General features: G+C 42.4%; 1 pseudogene; it reads right to left on the bottom strand.

Moving 5' to 3' along the window:
• Window positions 1-14,375: 14,375 nt before the first annotated feature.
• On the bottom strand, window positions 14,376-14,462 carry LOC129013464 (small nucleolar RNA U13; annotated as a pseudogene).
• Between the last annotated feature and the right edge of the window lie 6,298 nt (window positions 14,463-20,760).

A 20,760-nucleotide genomic window follows, 5' to 3' on the forward strand; every position in this document is an offset into this window, starting at 1 on the left:
GTGTTCTCTTTATCTCGGCCACCTTCCTCTCTCGCTTCTTGGAACTGCCGCTGCTGTTCCTGGCGACTCCAGGACAGCAACTCACCCTCCCCCTGGAATGTCTCAATGTCAGGCTCGCTCCCTCCTGCAGCCAGGGCTTTCCTTACGTAGTGCAGGGGGGTTACTCTGCGCGGTCCCCCGCTACCACCCCTTCTGTTCTTCCCCCTACACCAGAAACTTCCAATGCTCAGATTCCTGCTCGGTGGTGGGACCTGGAGCTCTGATCTTTAGGCTTACGGGTAGAGAGGACTTAAGGCAACCTTTGGAAACTTTCTACTACTAGGAAGCAAGTGCCTAGGCAGAAGTTGTAGAGCCTGGACTGGGTGTTGTCAGGGTCCCTTTAGAGGAGTGGCACACGCGATTCTGGCGTCACCTTTCACTACTTAGATAGAAGGTGGAAAGAATTTGCTAATGAATAATCCGATGTGACCCGAGGCGTCCAATGAGTCTGCGTCTGCTTCAAGTCAGTGTGAATTCTTCACTGGCGAGCCCCTGACAAAATTGGGAGACTTCTGCGAAGTCAGGCTTCCACTGGGCACCGGGAAGCTCTGGGTGGATGAAATCGCATTAAATCGCGAATAGGGTAGGAGTCTCGTTAGCATACAGAAGTCTGGCTACCATTCCAAAGCTGTTTAATCAGGTCAAATAGCTAAGATAGTGGGGGAGGGGTGGCAAGGGGAGAGAAGTTGCCAAATTGCCAGTTCTTCAAAGCTATGCCCTCTCGCTTCCTTTTGCTCCTCTCAAGACAATGAATAAAATAAAATAAACATTCCAGAATTTTAAGAGTTCAACTACATACACTATTAGATTTACAGACAAACAGAACGTGGCTGAATCACTATGTTTGTAATAGATTTGAAATCTTTAACTCCTCTCTGCGTATTTAAGAAGCAGAATCAAGTTCTATAGATTCCTTTGTAAATTCTTTGCATAGCATCTTGGCAGAGATTACAGTTTGAAAAAGTTATCTCCTTTTCCAAAATTAAAGTTTGAAAAATCCCTTCTTTACTAATTTGACAAGAAATTGGTTCAAAAGCCTATACTTTGCCTGAGGTGGGCCTTGACATCATTGAAAAGCAAGCGCTGTATTCTGACCCAAGAAGTATGAGTTTGAATTATCAGTCAGAACTCCCACTAACCTCTTTGAGGTATCAAAGACACAACAATTCAGATTAGTAGACAACAACATATTTTCTTACATGCAGCCTGATAAAGTAGGAAATGTAGAGCATGTCCTGAACAAGATTTACAATTTAATGCGGGAAGAGAGAAAAAACAATGTATATTACATATTAAAGAAAACACATACTCTAAGCATGTACATATCATTTATTATGTTAAGGCCTGGATGCAGAAACCAGCATAATCTCTAACTACCTAACGAACTTCAAAATGTCAGATCAGATTTATTGATTGGATTGGAAAATAGTGAATCAAAGACAGTACTTTTAAAAAAAAGGATAGCCTTGCTTTTTGTAACCCAATGGAATGTCGTTTTAACTCTATCAATACAGTTATGACTTTTAAAGAAATAGTTATATTTAACAAAAGAGTTACTTTAATTTTAGTGTTTACATTATAGATCAAAATATAAAGATTTCTTTTTTTTTTTTTTTTTTTTACCAGAAGATTCAAAAGCAAAGAGTAGGCATGTTTAAAGAGGACAGTATCCTTAAACAGAGTTTTGGAGAAGTTTGGCAGTTCTGGGGCAATTTCATAGTGCTGTACATGGCCGAAGTGTGAGCTCTGGAATCTACCAGCCTGAGTCCACTGTTTACCAGCTGGGTTACCTTGGGCATGTTTACTTGCCAGGATTAAATGAGGTAATACGTGTCAAGTGTCTGACACACAGCAAGCTTTCAATCCATGTTATTATTTCTTACAGAGATAATTAATTCTTTCCTTACGGCATATGGAATGTAGGGAATCCAAAAAACAAGGCACAATAGAAAGTGAAATTAGCCATCATATTTAGTTTTCTAAACTCATTAATCCAAGAAAAATGAGCAAATGGACAACTTGGATTTAAATAAAATAATAAATACGAATGATGTTTCAATGAGGGGGTCACATAACTACATAACCCTAAAAAAGGCTTCTTGCTGATTGTGATACCAAAACACTTTTTAAATTTTTTTTTTTTTTTTTTTTTTTTCTGAGACAGAGTTTCGCTCTCGTTGCCCAGACTGGAGTGCAGTGGTGTGATCTCAGCTCACTGCAACCTCCACCTCCCGGGTTCAAGCGATTCTCCTGCCTCAGCCTCCCGAGCAGCTAATTTTTTGTATTTTTAGTAGAGACAGGGTTTCACCATGTTGGCCAGGCTGGCCAGGCTGGTCTCGAACTTCTGAATTCAGGTGATCCACCCACCTCAGCCTCCCAAAGCCCTGGGGTTTTTTGTCATTGTTGTTATTGTTTTCAGACATGGTCTTGCTCTGTTGCTCAGGCTGGAGTGCAGTGGTGCAAACACAGCTCAACATATAACTCACTGCAGCCTCAAACTCTTGGGGTCAAGCGATCCTCCCACTTCAGCCTCCCAAGTAGCTGAGACCACAGGACAAACCACCATACTCAGTTCATTTTTTAGTTTTTTGTAGAGACCAGGTCACACTATGTTGCCCAGACTGATCTCAAACTCCTGGACTCATATGATCCTCCCACCTCAGCCTCCAAAAGTTCTGGGATTACAGGCATGAGCTACCACACCCATAGCCTAAAATCCCATTTCTAAAGCTCCATAGCTATTCATATATTTGAATACACTTCATTGTACTCCATCCCTTTTATCTTGATTTAGCTAGTTAGGCAGCTTAATTTGGAGAGCAGAGTGGCCCCAGAATAATCACCTCCACATCTCACCTGGAGAATGTTGAGCTTCACTGTCCAATATAGGAGCCATGGGCCACAGGTGACTACTGAGCACTTGAAATGTGGCTACTCCCAATAGAGATGCGCTGTAAGTATAAAACAATGCACCTGATTTCAAAGACTTAGGACAAATAGAAGGTAAAATATCCCATTATAATTTTTACATTGATCATATGTGGAAATGATATTTTAGATTTACTGGATCAAAGAAAATATGTTATGAAGACTAATTTCACCTATTTCTTTTTACTTTGTTTAATGTGGCCACTAGGAAATTTTAAATTGTACATGTGGCTGGCATTGTATTTTTATTGTACAGTGTTGTACTGTACAATAAAATGAAGAGATCTGCCTTTTTGCACTGTACAATAAAAACATATAAGAAGTGTGTGTCACCAGGGAAAGAAGTGTGGGGACCATTCTCAACCATGTTAACTCACACTTGATGTCAGTGAGTGAAACTCCCTGGCCCAGCTCAAGTATTTGTTGAATGCCATCCATTTGAAGGAACACTGGGCACAACCAAGGACCCAAGAACCTAAGCCAAAAGGACACCCATCTCTCTTTTTCTTAATTATTTATTTTATTTTTTGAAGCTGGAGTGCAGTGATGCAATCTCGGCTCACCACAACATTTGCCTCCCGGGTTCAAGCAATTCTCCTGTCTCAGCCTCCCAACTAGCTGGGATTACAGGCACCTGCCACCACGCCCAGCTAATTTTTGTATTTTTAGTAGAAACAGGGTTTCACCATGTTGGCCAGGCTGGTGTCGAACTCCTGACCTCAGGTGATCCACCCACCTCGGCCTCCCAAAGTGCTGGGATTACAGGCATGAGCCACCACACCCGGCCCCCATCCCTCTTTACTCCTAAAAAGTTTGAGGGCTGTTTCAGCAGACAACACAAAGCTATAAGAAACCCATCCAGAAGCAGGAAAGAATGGCATTTCTGTAGCAAGCGCCAACCTTTCCAGCTGACTTTTTAAAGGCACATATAAACATGAGAGAGAAGTAAGGGAAGGAGACACGGGCCTTCCAAACAGCCAAAGAGTTTATTTGAAAGAGGAAGTGTGCCACAAAACCTATCCAAAACAAATGCAGTTCCTAATGGGCTTCAAGAGCTGAAGGAGTTTTAAGTCCCATGGGGATTAAAAAAACAAGAACAAGCTCACCCTCAATCCCTCCGTTCATCCACAGAGCAACCAGCCATGGCCTCAGTGACTGGTTGGCTGTGCTGGTTCCCTGAGATCCAGAACCAGCTCTGATATCTTCCTCCAGGCACTAAGCTGAAGAGGAAGAGGAATCCTTTGGAAGAAAAGGGAGCATCAAAACTGCAATCTAATTTTCTCTCTTCCTGGGGGAATGTTGGGAGAGGAGTTTTTAGGCCCTTCACAGTATCTCAGTGTGTACAAACACACACACACAATCAATTTCTCAGGATGCGAGATGCTCCTGGGGTAGTCCTTTGAAACCTCATAATTCAGGGCAGAGTCAAATAGAATCAATGTTTACTGCTGCTCACTAACTTAGTTCATTCATTTATTCATTCATTCATTCACTGGAGGCTTTCTCTAAGGGAGGCATTGCGCTAGGCACAGGTGGCAAAATAAAAATAAACCAGACGTGGAAACAATTCTCAAAATGCAATTTCCATCCATCTGGAGACAGAATAAAGACAGTAGGCCCAACCCTGTGAGCAAGTAGAGCAATTACTTGATGTGACTTAAAAGGAAGCAGCAGCCTGCCCAGCCGGTCTTCTTTTCCTGGCCTGGTGCCCGTAATCCAAAGGGTTCATCCTTGAGTGTTTGTTGAATGCATTCACTCCTTTGGGTTTTCAAGGTTTCAAGGTATTGAGATTTTCACAGATTTGTACAAAACAAAGGAGAAGAAGAAGTGATACATGTCAAAGAACGTCAGTGGAGGGAGGGAGTAGTTCTTGAGCATTTCTAATGCTGGGCGAGGGAAAGGCTTCAAGGAGAAGGTCATATTTAAATTGGGCCTTGCTTGGGGAGCTCTTAGAAATAAGCCAACGGGTGAAAGGCCTTCCACACCAAAACCATAACCTAGCAACAGCTAATTCATATAGCAAATATTTGTAGATTATCTACTGAAAGACCTAAGAAAACCCCTGTACCCCCACTTTAAAGGGATCATATTTGAGAGATGGGGTGGGAGGAGAAGGCAGTTACAAGGCAGAAACAGGAAGCCACGGAGCTCAGGGCACTGTGGGGCTGGATGAGGAGCACCTGCCAGAACACAGAAGGTCAGGATCGTCTTCCTAAAAGAGCTGATGCCTGAACTAAGTCCCAAATGATCTGGAGGAGGAAAGGGTGTCCCTACAGAGTTGGCAGCCCCTTCAGGGAAGCGGGAGAGGGCACTGTGATTTCAAGGGATCCCTCTGGTAGGAAGGTAGTTTATGCAGAGGGATGAGTGAGACAGAGAAAGCAGAAGCAAGGAGCGGGTGCTATTGCTAAAAAATGTGTTTCATCTGGGAGGCCATCAGGCAACACCAAAAGATTTTAAGCTAGGAGTGAAAATGAAGAGATCTGCCTTTTTTTAGAAGTTCATTTCAGCAGCAGCATGAGCATGGATTGAAAGCTGAGCTGCAGGCCTGGGAACCTGTTCAGGGGCTGTGGCAGCCCAGGATGAGGTATACAGGGTAGAATCAGTGGCTTCTAGGGAAATAGAATCTGCAGGACTTGGTGACTGGCATGCTGTGGGTTTGAGGGACACAGGAGGAGCCCAGGATGATACACCTGAGAATGGACATTGGTCAGCTTGGTCTTGACTGGAGAAACACACAGTCAAGGCCAAGGCCTGAGGGCTGGAGGCCAATGAAGCACTGAGATTTTCTGTCGTGGGGCAGGGGTTTGCCTTACTAGAAGACCTTAATCCTCCATCCCCAACCCTTCCCTAATGTTGGTATAAATCTATCCCCTGGGGCAATGGTGGGTAACCTAGGCTGAGAGGCTGTGAGAGGCTGAGACTCTCTTGAATATCCCCCTCCACACAACAGTGCCAGCTTTCCTTTCTCTATGGACTTCACCTTCAGTGGGAGCCTCTTCCAAATTCCCTTCTTCTAATCCCCATCCTTTCCCTTACGACATGCTCTGAATTGATTTAAAGGAGTTTCCCTCCTGAGTGGTTGCATTTTAAGAGGGAATTCTAGGACACCTCAAAACCTACACAAGGAAGGGATTAAGACTTCATAAGATACACAGTACACACACACTCTCCCTCTCTCACACACACACACACACACACACGTGCATAAGTAGTGGCTTGATTAGAACCTCAGGCACCAGGAAAGCCAGCAGATGGGATATTTTTACACAGGAGCTTTCTCTACTCAAATCACACAGAGTAATCACAGTCTACTCTAAAGACCAGCCCCAGCCCCCTTCTCCCTCACTAAAGCCAGACCATCTCAAGTGGGCCTCGGGTCTTCTTCCTGATAAAGCCACTGGTTGCAGAGCTCTCATGGGGTCTGTTCATTTAAGATGGCTAACTCTCCTCTCTCTCTTCCACCCTCCTCTATCTGCCAAGTCCACATTTTCCAAGTCCTCCCTCAGCCCACCCACATGGACACCATATCTGAAATCCTGGTAGTTCTTCTGTCCTAAGTCAAAGCAACTGGCAAGGCCTCCTGCAGACAGGGACAGAATGGGACAGAAGAAAAAAACTGTCCCTTATTACCACCATGGGGAGTGACCAAGACATGCATGAACAAAATTCCCTAAAACTATACATATATGTGAAGAAAGAAAATTCACCCCCTTGGCCATTTCTTGGTTAGAGAAGCTTTTTTTCATCTGCAAAGGTGGATGCCTCAAAGGCCCCCAAAGAGGGCTTTCTACAGGGTGTTGCTTTAAGTGTGGTGACACTCCCAGGCACCTGTTTCCCTCACTCACAACATTTACATGACCTCAGGCTTCTACTCTGTCATTAGTCAGGAACCATCCAGGAGAAGTCTACAAGCCAAGCACAGGAGGGCATATTAAGTCTTGTTGTCCTGCAGATATTTACACCACCATATAAAAATAGGTGACCGCAGCAGGAGAGATGGATGGAAGCCATGGAACCTAAAATGTCCCCCACTCTGGCAAAGAGGGAGACAGAGGCCTGCTGAATTAAAGCAGGTGTTTTCTGTTCTCAGACAGCCTTGGGCAATGAACTCTGGCCTGTATAGTTGCAAAAGGACCTCAACTCCATGTTTATGCTACTCCAGAGGAAAAGAGAAGAAGGTGAGCAAATGTTCCTAAAGCCCACAGAGGGCCCCGTGCATTTTAAATGCATCTAAGCCAACAGGGCAGCCAGGCTGAGGACAACTTCTCCAATGCAGCAATGGGTTCTGGGACAGAGGCGCAGCCCAGAGAACCCCGAAGAAAATAAAGATAGAGGAAATGGAGCAGGGAAAATCAGCGAGGTGGGACTGCTGAGAGAAGGGAAAAAATGGAAGTAACTGGTTCTGGTAAGGGGAAAGGCGAAAAATCCAACAAAATGGGACTATTAAAGACCTAAGCAGCAAAGGAAATTTATTTTCCGTACCTGGAATCCCAAAGTCATCAGATGCTCTTTGTTCTCACCAATCAAAGGATAACACGACTTATTGTGTCCATGTACAACAGACACGCATTTGCATCGTCACCATATTGTAATAGTTGGAACTCAATGACAATTCTGAAAGTGAGGGCTATTTTCTAGACACAAGTGGGCTCATTAACAGCGACTCAAAGCCACCATGTTTCTAGAAAGGCTTTTGATAAAGCTGATAGTAGACATTTTAATCGTAGCCATTCAGCAGCTTAAATCTAAATCTATTTGGATTAAATAGATCTCAAGTTAGGCACTTGCTGCTTTGGGTTTTTGCACAGTTTTATGAATAGCTCTATTAAAATGCTTGTATTTTAGTACATCTCATTTTCTGTTTTCCTATCCCACAAGGTGTAGAGGCCAGATAGGACACTTTAAATCTCCAGAGTCTGGCCCAAGGCCTAGCAGATGGTTAATAATTGGTAGTTGAAAGATTAAGTAAAAGCACAAATTACTAAATCTAGTGATATAAATCCCTCCCCATTAAAAAAAAAGAAAAAAGCTAGGCCCAGCCAGGTGGCTCACACCTATAATCCCAACAGTTTGGGAGACCAAGACAGGGAGGATGGCTTGAGGTCAGGAGTTCAAAACCAGCCTGAGCAACATAGTGAGACTCTGTCTCTATTTAAAAAAAAAAAAAAAATCTACTCCATACCTACTAGGTGGCTAAAATCAAAAAGTCAAAAATAACAATTGTTATTAAGAACAGAGAAATGGAGAAATCAGAACCCTAATATGCTGATAGTGTAATTGTAAAATGGCCCAGATGTTTTGGGAAGCAGTCCAGCTGTTCCACAAATGATTAAACATAGAGTTACCATGTGACCCACCTATTCCACTCCTAGGTATATCTCCAAGAGAAATGAAAACATATGTCCACAAAGAAACAGGACATGAATGTTTATGGCAGCATTATTCACAATATCCAAAAGGTGGAAACAACCCAAATGTCCATCAACAGACAAATAGATAAACCAGAGGTGATGTATCCATACAAGAGAACATTATTTTGCCGTAAAAAAGAAAAAAAGTATTGTTACATGCTACAACATGGATGAATCATGAAAACATTGTGCTAAGTGAAAGAAGCCAGTCACAAAAGACCGCACACTCTACGATTCCATTCTCATGAAATTCCAGAATATGGAAATCCACAGGGCCAGGAAGGAGATTAGTGGTTACTCAGGGCTGGAGACGGCAAGTGTGTGGGAATAGGAGGGGGACAGCTGAACGACACAGGGTTTCTTCTCGAGGTGATGAAAATGTTCTCAAATTGACTGTGGTGATGGCTGCACATATCTCTGGATATACTAAACGCTATTGAACTGTGTACTTTGTTTATTTGTTTGTTTGTTTTTAGAGACAGTATCTCACTATGTTGCCCAGGCTGGACTCCTGGGCTAAAGGATCCTCCCACCTCATGTGACCACAGCAGGAGAGATGGATGGAAGCCACGGAACCAGCTTTGTACACTATAATGCTCAGCTTTGTACACTATAAGTGGGTAAATTTTATGGTATATGAATTATATCTCAATTAAGCTGTTTTTAAAAATTCTCTACTCATAATAAATACCAGAAATTTCTATGGCTATTTTCTCCTTCAGAACTGTGTTAACAGGTAGAAAATGGAGACTATTAGAAGAGATTCAATTTTCAATTTGGTGCTTCTATATTTATATGAAGCCTGAAGGCTGAGGTGGGAGGATTGCTTAAGTCCAGAGGTCAAGGCTGCAGTGAGCCATGATTACACCACTGTACTCCAGCCTGAGCTACAAAGCAAGAGAGAAAAAAAAAAAAAATCTTGTATATTAGCTACTCTGGAGTGACTCCTCAAGTGAAGTCTCATAATGCGGGCTGAACTGAGAACCTGTTTTACTTAATGACCAAAGCTACTCCTATCTCAAATTTGGGTTTCTTTTAAGTTCTGAGATATAGTGAGGGTAGGAGGGACAATTCCAGCTGAATTGAGGTCCTTTTTCTGTTTTATAATGTCTTTAGCTAGTTTTGATCATGAATTATGCATTTTGGATAAACTTTCATGTGACAAAACCAAGGAACAAAAACAAGGAATATGACTGGAAGCACTGATGACAATATTAAATAGTATAAAAGTCTAAGGAAGGACGGCGGTAGAGGAGAAAGGGAAATCCAAAAACCCTAGAACTGAATCCCAGCTTGACTACTTCCAAGGTACACAACCTCTGGCAGGTGACTTGACCCTGAACCTCAGTGTACTCATCTGTAAAATGGGGCTATTCATACCACCTTCTGCATGTGATAGTGTAAGTGACATAAAGAAGAGTAACTGACACATAGTCAACACTTGAGAAATACTTCTCCCTTCTTCCCAGATAGAAAATGCAAAATTGAGAACTCGTTGATGCTGAAGAGGAACAAAGAAGGGAAAGAACAGATGACAAGGAATGGTGGAGTTAAAGGGAGTCTGAGTTAACAGAATGAGACCAAACAAATTCATTGTAGCCAGATAGTCCTGGACCAAAATGGGAGATAAGGCTTGCCTATGTTCAAGGAAAAGGGGCATTAGACAAAACAGAGAGCAAAATGAGAGCCAGACTGGTCTGTCTGTAAGCCCTTTGAGGTTTAGAAAGGAGCCAGTCCTTTCGAGAGCTTCATGCTGAGATATTATGGAATTAGATAGGGATGTGGTGGATGACAGCAGGATGGGATTAAATGTAACAACCAGGACATGTAGTTACTAACGTTACTCACTGTTCTCAGGGATAGTCCAAAAGCCTGGGTTTTAAGAAAGCAAGCCTTAATGGAAACAAACCAACGTCTAGTCCACATTAGAGTGTCTCCTTCTTTGATGCCCCATTGGGAGGAGGATGGAGTTGTGCAACTGTTTTTTGCTGAAAAGAGTAAAACCAGTTTTCAAACAGTGCCCTAAATCCCATTGCCTAAATTTGTTACTGGCAATTGGGCGCCCTCTAGTGTCAGTGAGCAGGGATGCCACCCTTTGAAAGTCGTCAAGTTAGGAAATCCTGTTGGGTTCCAGCTCTAGAAGGAACTGTCGAACAGCAATATTTACATGGATACCTGGAAGGCAGGAAAAGGTTGAAGGAGCACCACTATGACACAAATGAGTCATTCTGTCGAGAAGTTCTGGAACATAGTAAGTATTCATGAGATGTTTGTTGAAAGTGAATGACAATTGGGTCCATGGCAGACAATTAGGTCCACCGTGCCCAGCCAGATCTTAGGATACTTTCTGAGTGATATAGTTGAGTAAGAACCATGGCTAGATCACCTAGATGAAATTAAAGAAATTACTCCACTGGATCAACAAAAATATACATGCTGTAACAAAAGTAAATCCTCTTGGCCAGGTGCAGTGGCTCACATCTGTAATCCTGGTACTTTGGGAGGCCAAGGCAGGTGCATCACCTGAGGTCAGGAGTTCGAGACCATCCTGGCCAATATGGCAAAACTCTGTCTCTACTAAAAATACAAAAATTAGCCGGGTGTGGTGGCAGATGCCTGTAGTCCCAGCTACTCAGGAGACTGAGATGGGAGAATGGCTTGAACCCAGAAGGCGGAGGTTGCAGTGAGTGGAGATTGCACCACTGCACTCCAGCTTGGGTGACAGAGTGAGACTGTATCTCAAAAAAAATTAATGAATTAATTAATTAAGTCCTCTTTATAAGTCCTCTTTTCCTTGCTGAGCTTTGGTGAGTCCATCTGCAAATTCGAGGGGAGCAGAGACTTTCCTCTAAGAAAAGATGACCTGTGATCCTGCATACCATTAGAGCAGTAAAACACATTCAAGTTATTTCTCACCTATGCTGAGTCAGGTGGGGGGAAAAAAATGCCCACTTCCATAGCCAGAGCTGTTTTTGCATCAGATCTGTTATTCATTTAGAGCAGAAGAAAAAATTAACCTCACACACTTACCTCAAATTGTTTGCCCGTGTAGCTCTTTCGTTGCCAGAAACTTAGATTCAGTAGACTCAACAGCACATGAAGCAAGAATTCCCGAGCTATTCCAGTTTTGCCCAGAAGGAATGCAAGGCTTGAGAAGAAAAAAATTAAAAAAAAAAACAAAACAGCCTTAGTATGCACTGATCCACTTTGTTCATAGTGCCCCAATTGCTGGGGTAGCCAGCAATGCTTTGGAACCTGCCTTCTCCCTGCTGCAAGAACTTGGAGAGACATTCCCTGTGCAACCCCTGTGCAAATTTAAGACATGCACCATGCCACTTTTGTTTTGTTTCTTTTATTTTTTCTTTTATCTTTTTTTCTTTTTGTTGCTTACACCTGTAACAAAACTGCAAACCACACTACCCTCTTTGCTCATGAAACCTACAACACCTCTGCTTCCTCTTTTGTGAATGCCATGTTGTACTTGTAGCCTATATCTATGTCCCCTGAATGGTCAAGTACCTGAACTTGAACATCCGGCAGAATGGCCTCAAATGTTATTTTACAGACTAGCCCTGCCCTGCCTTGTGGAAAAGCCCCAGAGGCCACACCTACCCATGGCTGATGTTTCAAATGACTATTCATTTGTCCCGGAAGTCACAGACAGATTTATGCCTCAGACACTCTGCAAAGAGGTACCCAGAGCACAGACTGAAAACTCAACTAATTATTCCCAATCTTTTTTCTGGGATCAGGAGAATAAATGGAGAGCAGATGTCTTAAATGCACCAAGGGCACATGGTGCTGCTGGAAAAGGGGTGCAAATCTGTCCCCCACACAAAGCCCTTTAAGAGAGGATGTCCAAGCACTCTGGAACTTACTCAACATTTCTAAAAGTGGGGTGAATCCCAAGGGGCTGGGCCAAGCCTGGGGGACTTTTGCATTCGGAACAGCCACTAGAGCAGGACCTGGTCTCCCAAGAGAGTCAAGGTCTCGCTCTGTTGCCCAGGCTGGTCTTGAACTCCTGCTGTCAGAGGCGTGTGAACCAGAGCAACTCCATATTAAATAGGAGCTGGGTAAAATGGGGCTGAGACCTACTGGGCTGCATTCCCACTAAGCTAAGGTATTCCAAGTCACAGGATGAGATAGGAGGTCAGCATAAAATACAGGTCATAAAGACCTTGCTGATAAAACAGGCTGCAGTAAAGGAGTCGGCCAAAACCAAAATGGCGATAAGAGTAACCTCTGGTCGTCCTCACTGCTACACTCCCACCAGCGCCATGACAGTGTACAAATGCCATGGCAACATCAGGAAGTCACCCTATATGGTCTAAAAAGAGGAGGCATGAATAATCCACCCCTTGTTTAGCATATCATCAAGAAATAACCATAAAAATGGGCAACCAGCAGCCCTCAGGGCTGCTCTGTTTATAGAGTAGCCATTCTTTTATTCTTTTACTTTCTTAATAAACTTGCTTTCACTTTGCAAAAAAAAATAAATAAATTCTAAACGTGAGGCAGGTAGGTGAGCATTAGGAGTAGAAAGTCAGGCTCCCAGCTGGCTACCATATTTAACTGGTTTCTATTTTAAGTAAGGACTACAAGGAAAGAGGTGGGAGACAGGGCAGAGTCCTGCATGTGCTCTGCAGGAGCATTACTCACCAGGTCATTACTCACCAGGGCGCTTTTAAAATCTGGGAGCCCTGCAGGGGGTTTCCTTTGCAGGCTCACAGCTAATGTAGAAGAATGAGGGCTTCTCTTCTTCTGCATTCTTTTCAGGGCTCCTAACCTTCTAACACCCAGAGTGCTCCCCCAGTGGGTGGGTCAAAATAGCTTACCCAGAACTCCAGGAGGAAGAGAGGAGGAGGTACAGAGAGTTGGTAATGGCACTCCAACATTCTGATGGCAGAACTGAAGAGGTTAAATAGGTGGTGGGACATCATAACATGAAACAATACTTCAAATCCAACAGCAAAACCTCTTAATTCATCCTCATAACATGATATCATAAAAGGCACTTTTATTAATTCTTAGAAAAAGACATTCTTGGCCAGTCGTGGTGGCACACATCTGTAATCCCAGCACTTTAGGAGGCCGAGGCAGGATAATCACTTGAACTCAGAAGTATGAGACCATCCTGGATAACATGGCGAAACCGTGTCTCTACAAAAAATACAAAAATTAGCCAGGTGTGGTGGTGTGCACCTGTAATCCCAGCTATTCAGCAGGCTGAGGCAGGAGGATCACTTGAGCCCAGGAAGTCAAGGCTGCAGTGAGCTATGATTATGACATGCACTCCAGCCTGGGCAACACAGTGAGAACTCATCTCAAAAAAAAAGAAAGAAATGAAAAAGAAAAAGGCATTCCTGATGGAACCTGCTAGACATCCATGGAGCTAAACTTTCTATTTGTCCTATCCCAAATAGAAAATCCATAGTGCCTGATTTTATTGTAAAACACATTTATTTAAAGAAATCAAAAGTTTTTTCCAAATCCTATTAAATCCCTAAATCTCATTATAAGTTGACTATAAGTAACCATTGATTGAATTTTGCCATCAAATAGAATTTGGTGCCCTCAAGTTCACAGCATTGGGTGAAGTATTATACACAAAGTAGTTCAGACAATATCTCAGGATCTTAAACTATATCAATACCCTGTATTACATTATAAACCATTTCCAAAAAACTTTTTGTAAAGTGCTTCCTGTTCAAGCAGACAGCTGAGCCCAACCAATGAGAAAGGATTCATCATAATAATAAGAGTCACACTGAATACTGCTTCCCAAGTGCAGGCACTGTTCTAAATCGCTTTATCCGAACGAGCCTGTGTAAGCCTCTCAACAGCTCCTTAGACATACTCTCAGGATCCTCATTTTACTGGCAGGAAATAAAAGGATGACTGTAGAAGCAAACTTAGAGCAACTAGCAGCCTCCACTTAAAACTAGGTCAACAAGTTTGCCAATCTCTAAACTCCAGTCCAAATAACCTTTTTTTTCACGTCAGACGGGTAATATGCCAACATCATAACAAGCTCACACATGCGCGTGAAAACCCAATCATCACGCTTATGAACTACAAAAGGATTCAAATAGCTCTTCTTTCAAGTTCAAAACACAAAAATGAATTTTACTCTCAAATCTAAAATTTGCAACACCAGGTTTGTCATATCACACAAAGCTATTTTCATTAGCTATCCGAAAAGCAAGGAAGAAGCCTTTTTCTCAGCCGAATAAAACCACACACACCTTTGAAGCAGCAGGCAACCGTCAGTGCCCCTACTGTTGGAGAAGCCTCTACTCCTTTTATTTGATTTTTTTTTTTTTTTTTTTTTTTTTGAGACAGAGGGTCTCACTCTGTCACCCAGGCTGCAGCCTCATTCTCCCAGGCTCAAGTGATCCGCCCACTTCAGTCTCCCATGTAGCTGGGATGCACCACCACATCTGTCTAATTTTGTTCATTTTTTGTAGAGACAAAGTCTCACTATGTTGCCCAGGCTGGTCTCAAACTCCCGGACTCAAGGGATCCTCCCACCTCAGCCCCCCAACTTGCTGGTATTACAGGTGTGAGCCACCCCTCCCAGCTCCTCCTTTTCCTTTATACTGTTCTTTTTCCTCTCTTGGCCTTTCTGCCACCTTGACATTCCCCTCTGGGGAAGGTGGGGAATTTCAAAACCAGTTTACCATGGTGCATACCCCGCAAGGAAAAAAACAAATACCAAAATATCAAACTTGTACTAAAAGTTTTTAAAAGTTTACCTAAGGCCAAGCACGATGGCTCACGCCTGTAATCCCAACACTTTGGGAGGTCGAGGTGGGCAGGTCACTTGAGGTCGGGAGTTTGAGACCAACCTGGCCAACATGATGAACCCCACCTCTACTAAAAATACAAAAATTAGCCCGGCGTGGTGGCTCATGCTTATAATCCCAGCTACTAGGGAGGCTGAGGCAGGAGAATTGCTTGAGCCTGGGAGGTGGAGGCTGCAGTGAGCCGAGATCGCACCACTGCACTCCAGCCCGGGTGATAGGGTGAGACTCTGTCTCAAAAAACAAACAAACAAAAAAAGTAAGTTTATCTAAAGCAGCAAATGATTCTGCTGACACAGTAAAGCCATCAAAGAGATGGGCAGTGGCAAATATATATGTGACTTTAAACCTTTTCCCAACTGCCCCATAATCCACAATGGAGGTAATACTTCAGAGCAATAGGTGTTCTCTTTGTTCATTCTTTTTCATCCCTTTCTCCAGTTGAGCCCCCTCAAGCCAATGATAAATAAGAATGTATACATTACTGAGGCCTATTGGTATTAGGAGTTTGAGGTTTATTTGGTTTTTGTTTTTATTTTATTTTCAGTGTGAAAATAATTTCATCTTTTTCCTGGACATAAAAACAATGCACATCTATTATGAAGAATTGGAACAATATGGCCGGGTGCGGTGGCTCACGCCTGTAATTCCAGCAATTTGGGAGGCTGAGGTGGGCGGATCACCTGAGGTCAGGAGTTCCAGACCAGCCTGGCCAATATGGCAAAACCTCATCTCTACTAAAAATATAAAAAATTAACCGGGTGTGATGCCACGCGCCTGTAGTCACAGCTACTTGGGAGGCTGAGGCATGAGAATACATGAACCCAGGAGGAGGAGCTTGTGGTGAGCCAAAATAGCGCCACTGCTGTCCAGCCTGGGTGACAGACCGAGACTCTGTCTCAAAAAAAAAAAAAAATTGGAACAATACATAAAGATACAATCATGAAAATGAAAGTCTCTTAAAATCTCACCATCCTAACCAGTAAAAATTAGGTAGACTTCTTGCAGTGCATTTATATACACACACATGCACACACACGCCACAGTTTTACATGGATAGGATCATATCATACTTGCTGTTTTTATTATGAACAACTGTTCTTTTTCTCTCCTCCTCCAACATTAACAAGGACATAGGGTGTGTCCATATATATTTTCCTTTGTAACCATACACACACCAGTATACATTTTCATATACACTGACACATGCAGGGAGGTTTTCTGTTCTTTTTTTACAATGATGGAATCACATTACACTCATTCTGCATCTTACTTTTCTCACTCACCGGTATCTCTTGGAAATCTCTCTCAGACATCTGGTAAGGCTATCATTCATCCCATTGAATGACCATATAATATTCTATGGAGTAATATATTTTAATTTTTCAGCCATTCCCTGATTAATGGCCATTCACTAGGTTTCTAGTTCTTGGCAGCTACAAACAAGGCTGCAATAAACATTCTTGCACACATGTTCATACAAATTAGCACTTTTATTTTATGGAATAGATTCCTAGGAGTAGGATTCTGGGGTCAAGGGAAATATGTATTTTTAATTTTAATAGATATTGCCAGACTGCCTTCCAAAAAAAAACGCCAGAATGCTCTACAACAACACTAGCAATGGATGGAGCACATGTCACCCCACAGTTCTGCTGGCAACAGATATCATAACTCTTCTTAATTTTTTGCCAGTTTAATGGATAAAAAGGAATATTTCATTGGGCATTTGCATTTCTCTGAATCTGGGCCACTGCATACACTGTGCAGTTTGTGCATAGGACGATGGGGCAGAAATCTGGCCCACAAATGGTTTGCAAAAACAAGCATCCTGATGGTGTTCAATGCAGAGGAAGGGGCCCCAACCTTTTCTTGTTTATATGAAGGTAATGCCAGTGGCCCCGTCCTGACCACCAAGAAATTTGAACGCCTTTTTATATGGCTGTTGGATATATTTGGACTTCTGTGAATTTTCTTTCCATATCTGTTGCCCATTTTTCTGTTGGAAAGCAATAGAAAACATCTACTTGTATCATTTAATATTAATCTTGTCAATTTATAGGAGCTGAAATTTGCAAGATTAACTTTACAGAAATTAAATCTGACTACCATCTGCATTACAGTTACTATCATTTGCCCAATAACTTTTTTATGGTATCACTTACAAAATATTTTTAATGTTTTAGTCAAATATGTTTATCTTTTCTTTCATAACTTTTGGCATCCAGTCTTGGTTAAAACCATCTCCTTGATCTCTAGAAAATACAGGCTGGGTGTAATGGCTCACCCTTGTAATCCCAGCACTTTGGGAGGCTGAGGTGGGTAAATTACCTGAGCTCAGGAGTTCGAGACCAGCCTGGCCAACATAGTGAAACCCCAGCATTTTGCACTAAAAACACAAAAATTAGCTAGGCATGGTGGTGGGCACCTGTAGCCCCAGCTACTCAGGAGGCTGAGGCAGGACAATTGTTTGAACCTAGGAGGTGGAGGTTGCAGTGAGCCGAGATTGTGCCACTTCACTCTAGCCTGGGGGACAGAGTGAGAATGTGTCTCAAAAAATATATATATATAAATATATATATATATATGCACATAAATATTTAATAAGATAATTTAGGAGACTACCTGTATTTTCCTTTTTTTTGAGATGGAGTGAGCTGAGATCCTGCCATGCACTCTAGCCTGGGCAACAAGAACGAAACTCCATTATAATATGCATCTTTGGCTTATCAAAATATAGTGTAATCAGTACATTTACCTTCCTCCCAGAAAATGCAAACAATTTTTAGAGTATTTAACTTCAGGCTGGGCACGGTGGCTCACGGCTGTAATCCCAGCACTTTGGGAGGCCGAGGCAGGCGGATCACATGAGGTCAGGAGTTTGAGACTAGTCTGGCCAACATGATGAAACCCCATCTCTACTAAAAATACAAAAATTAGCCAGGCATGGTGGCAGGCACCTATAATCCCAGCTACTCAGGAGGCTGAGGCAGAAAAATTGCTTGAACCCAGGAGATGGAGGTTGCAGTGAGTGGAGATCACACCATTGCACTCCAGCCTGGGTGACAGAGCAAGACTCCATCTCAAAAATAAAAAAGAATATTTAACTTTACATATCTCCTTCCCAACTTATTTTCTGTCATGTATTTTAAAACTCCACAGTTGATGTTCTTGTACATTACCCATTCATTTACCCTTTTCTTTTTTCTCTATTTGTTTGTTTATTTGTTCCTTCATTTCTCTCCAACCTTCCATCCGAGATTATTTTCACTCTGCCTGAAAAAAAAAAATGTGTGTTAGAATTTCCTTCAGTGGGTTTGCTGGTAACGAACACTCAGTTTTTGTTTGTCCATTTTGTTTTGTAAAATACGTTTATTTTACCTTCTTGTCTAGATAATTTTATAAATTTGGAATAATTTTAAACATTAATTTTCAAGACTAGGACAAAGGACCCCTTGATTTCCTGAACCATTTGGAAATAAATTGCCAACACGATGCCCCATCACACTTAAACACTTTAGTCTATAATTCTTTTAAACAAGGACATCCTCCTATATAACCAAAATAAAAACACCAAAATCAGGAAATTAACACTATACATTATGACCATCTAATCTAGAGACTCATTCAAGTTTTGCAAATTGTTCCAATAATATCCTCTAGAAAACAAAATAAACCAATTCAGATGACCTGTTGCATTGTCATGTCTCTTTTGTCTCCTTCAATCTGGAAGTTCTTTACTTCCCTTGTCTCCATAGCCTTCACGTTTTTGAAGATTACAGGACAGTTTTTTGTGTGTGTCTGATGTTTCCTCGCGGTTAGATTCAGGATATGTGTTTTTGGCAGAAATACCACAAAAAATGACACTGTTCTTCTCATTGCCTCCCATCAGATGGTATGCAATCTAGATTTGTGTCATTACTGGTGATATTAACTTTGATCACCTGATTAAGGTGGTATCTGCCAGCTTTCTCCACTGTATGTTACTCTTTTCCCCTTTGTAATTAATAAGCATTTTTAGGAGATATTTTGAAATTATGTAGATACCCTTACCTTGTCAAACTTTTGCTCTCTAGCCTCAGCGTACATTGATGTTTCTTAGTTCTGAATTAATTATGATGATAATGATTGCCAAATCATGATTTTATTTATTTATTTATTTATTTTCAAGACAGGGTCTTACTCTCTCACTCAGGCTGGAGTGCACTGGTGCAATCAGGGCTCACTGTAGCCTTGATCTCCCAGGCTCAAGCAATCCTCCCACCTCAGCCTCCCAAAGTAGCTGGGACTACAGGCATGTGCTACACCTGGCTCATTTATTCTTTTTTTTTTTTTTTTGGAGAAACGGGGCCTCACCATGTTGCCCAAGCTGGTTTTGATCTCCCTCAAGCAATCCTCCCACCTCAGCCTCCAAAGTGGTGGGATTACAGGCGTGAGCTACCACGCCCAGCCTAAATAGTGATTTTCTAACTCCATTGTTCCTTCTCCATTTATTTATTAACACTCTGCTGCAAGAAAATGTTTTCTCCTCTCCTCAATTTTTTTTTTTTTTTTTTGAGACAGAGTCTCACTCTGTCACCCAGGCTGGAATGCAGTGGCGCAATCTAGGTTTACTGCAACCTCAACCTCCACCTCCCAGGTTCAAGCAATTCTCCTGCCTCAGCTTCCTGAGTAGCTGGGATTACAGGCACGTGCCACCACGCCCGGCTAATTTTTTATATTTTTAGTAGAGATGGGGCTTCACCATGTTGGCCAGGCTGGTCTCAAACTGCTGACCTCAAGCGATCCACCCACCTTGTCCTCCAAAGTGCTGGGATTACAGGTTTGAGCCACATCACCCGGCCTATTTATTCATTTAGTTAATTATATCAGTGTGGATTCAACGATTCCTACTAATTCAATAGGTTATAATTCATTACTATCATTTTTTTTTTTTTTTTTTTTTTTTTGAGACGGAGTCTTGCTCTGTCGTCCAGGCTGGAGTGCAGTGCCGCGATCTCGGCTCCCTGCAAGCTCTGCGTCTCAGGTTCACGCCATTCTCCTGCCTCAGACTCTCGAGTAGTTGGGACTACAGGCGCCTGCCACCACGCCCAGCTAATTTTTTTGTATTTTTAGTAGAGACAGGGTTTCACCATGTTAGCCAGGATGGTCTCAATCTTCTGACCTTGTGATCCACCCGCCTCGGCCTCCCAAAGTGCTGGGATTACAGGCGTGAGCCACCGCGCCTGGCCTCATCATTCATTTTGACGCTTAAATAGTCTCACATTTGGCCAGTAGGAGCCCCTTCAAATTAAATATCCCAGTCTCATTTTAGAACTTCCCTGCTCTATCCCTGGAAACAGCCATTTCTCAAACAACAATAAACCTGGTTCCTGTTAGTAAAAAATAATTTTTAGGAACCAAGATTTGAACACTGGTTGTACTTATTGCTGTCAGGGTCTTGCTGCTCCTGAGCCCTCTCGGTAGCCAGAGGCAAGGAACATCTGCATATGTACATGTACATATTTATATCTGTGTGTGTGTGTGTGTATGTGTGTGTCCATGATTGCACTTTAGTACTTCAATCCCAATCTGGTTTT

Source organism: Pongo pygmaeus, chromosome 15, assembly GCF_028885625.2.
Source record: "Pongo pygmaeus isolate AG05252 chromosome 15, NHGRI_mPonPyg2-v2.0_pri, whole genome shotgun sequence".
NCBI lineage: Eukaryota > Metazoa > Chordata > Mammalia > Primates > Hominidae > Pongo > Pongo pygmaeus.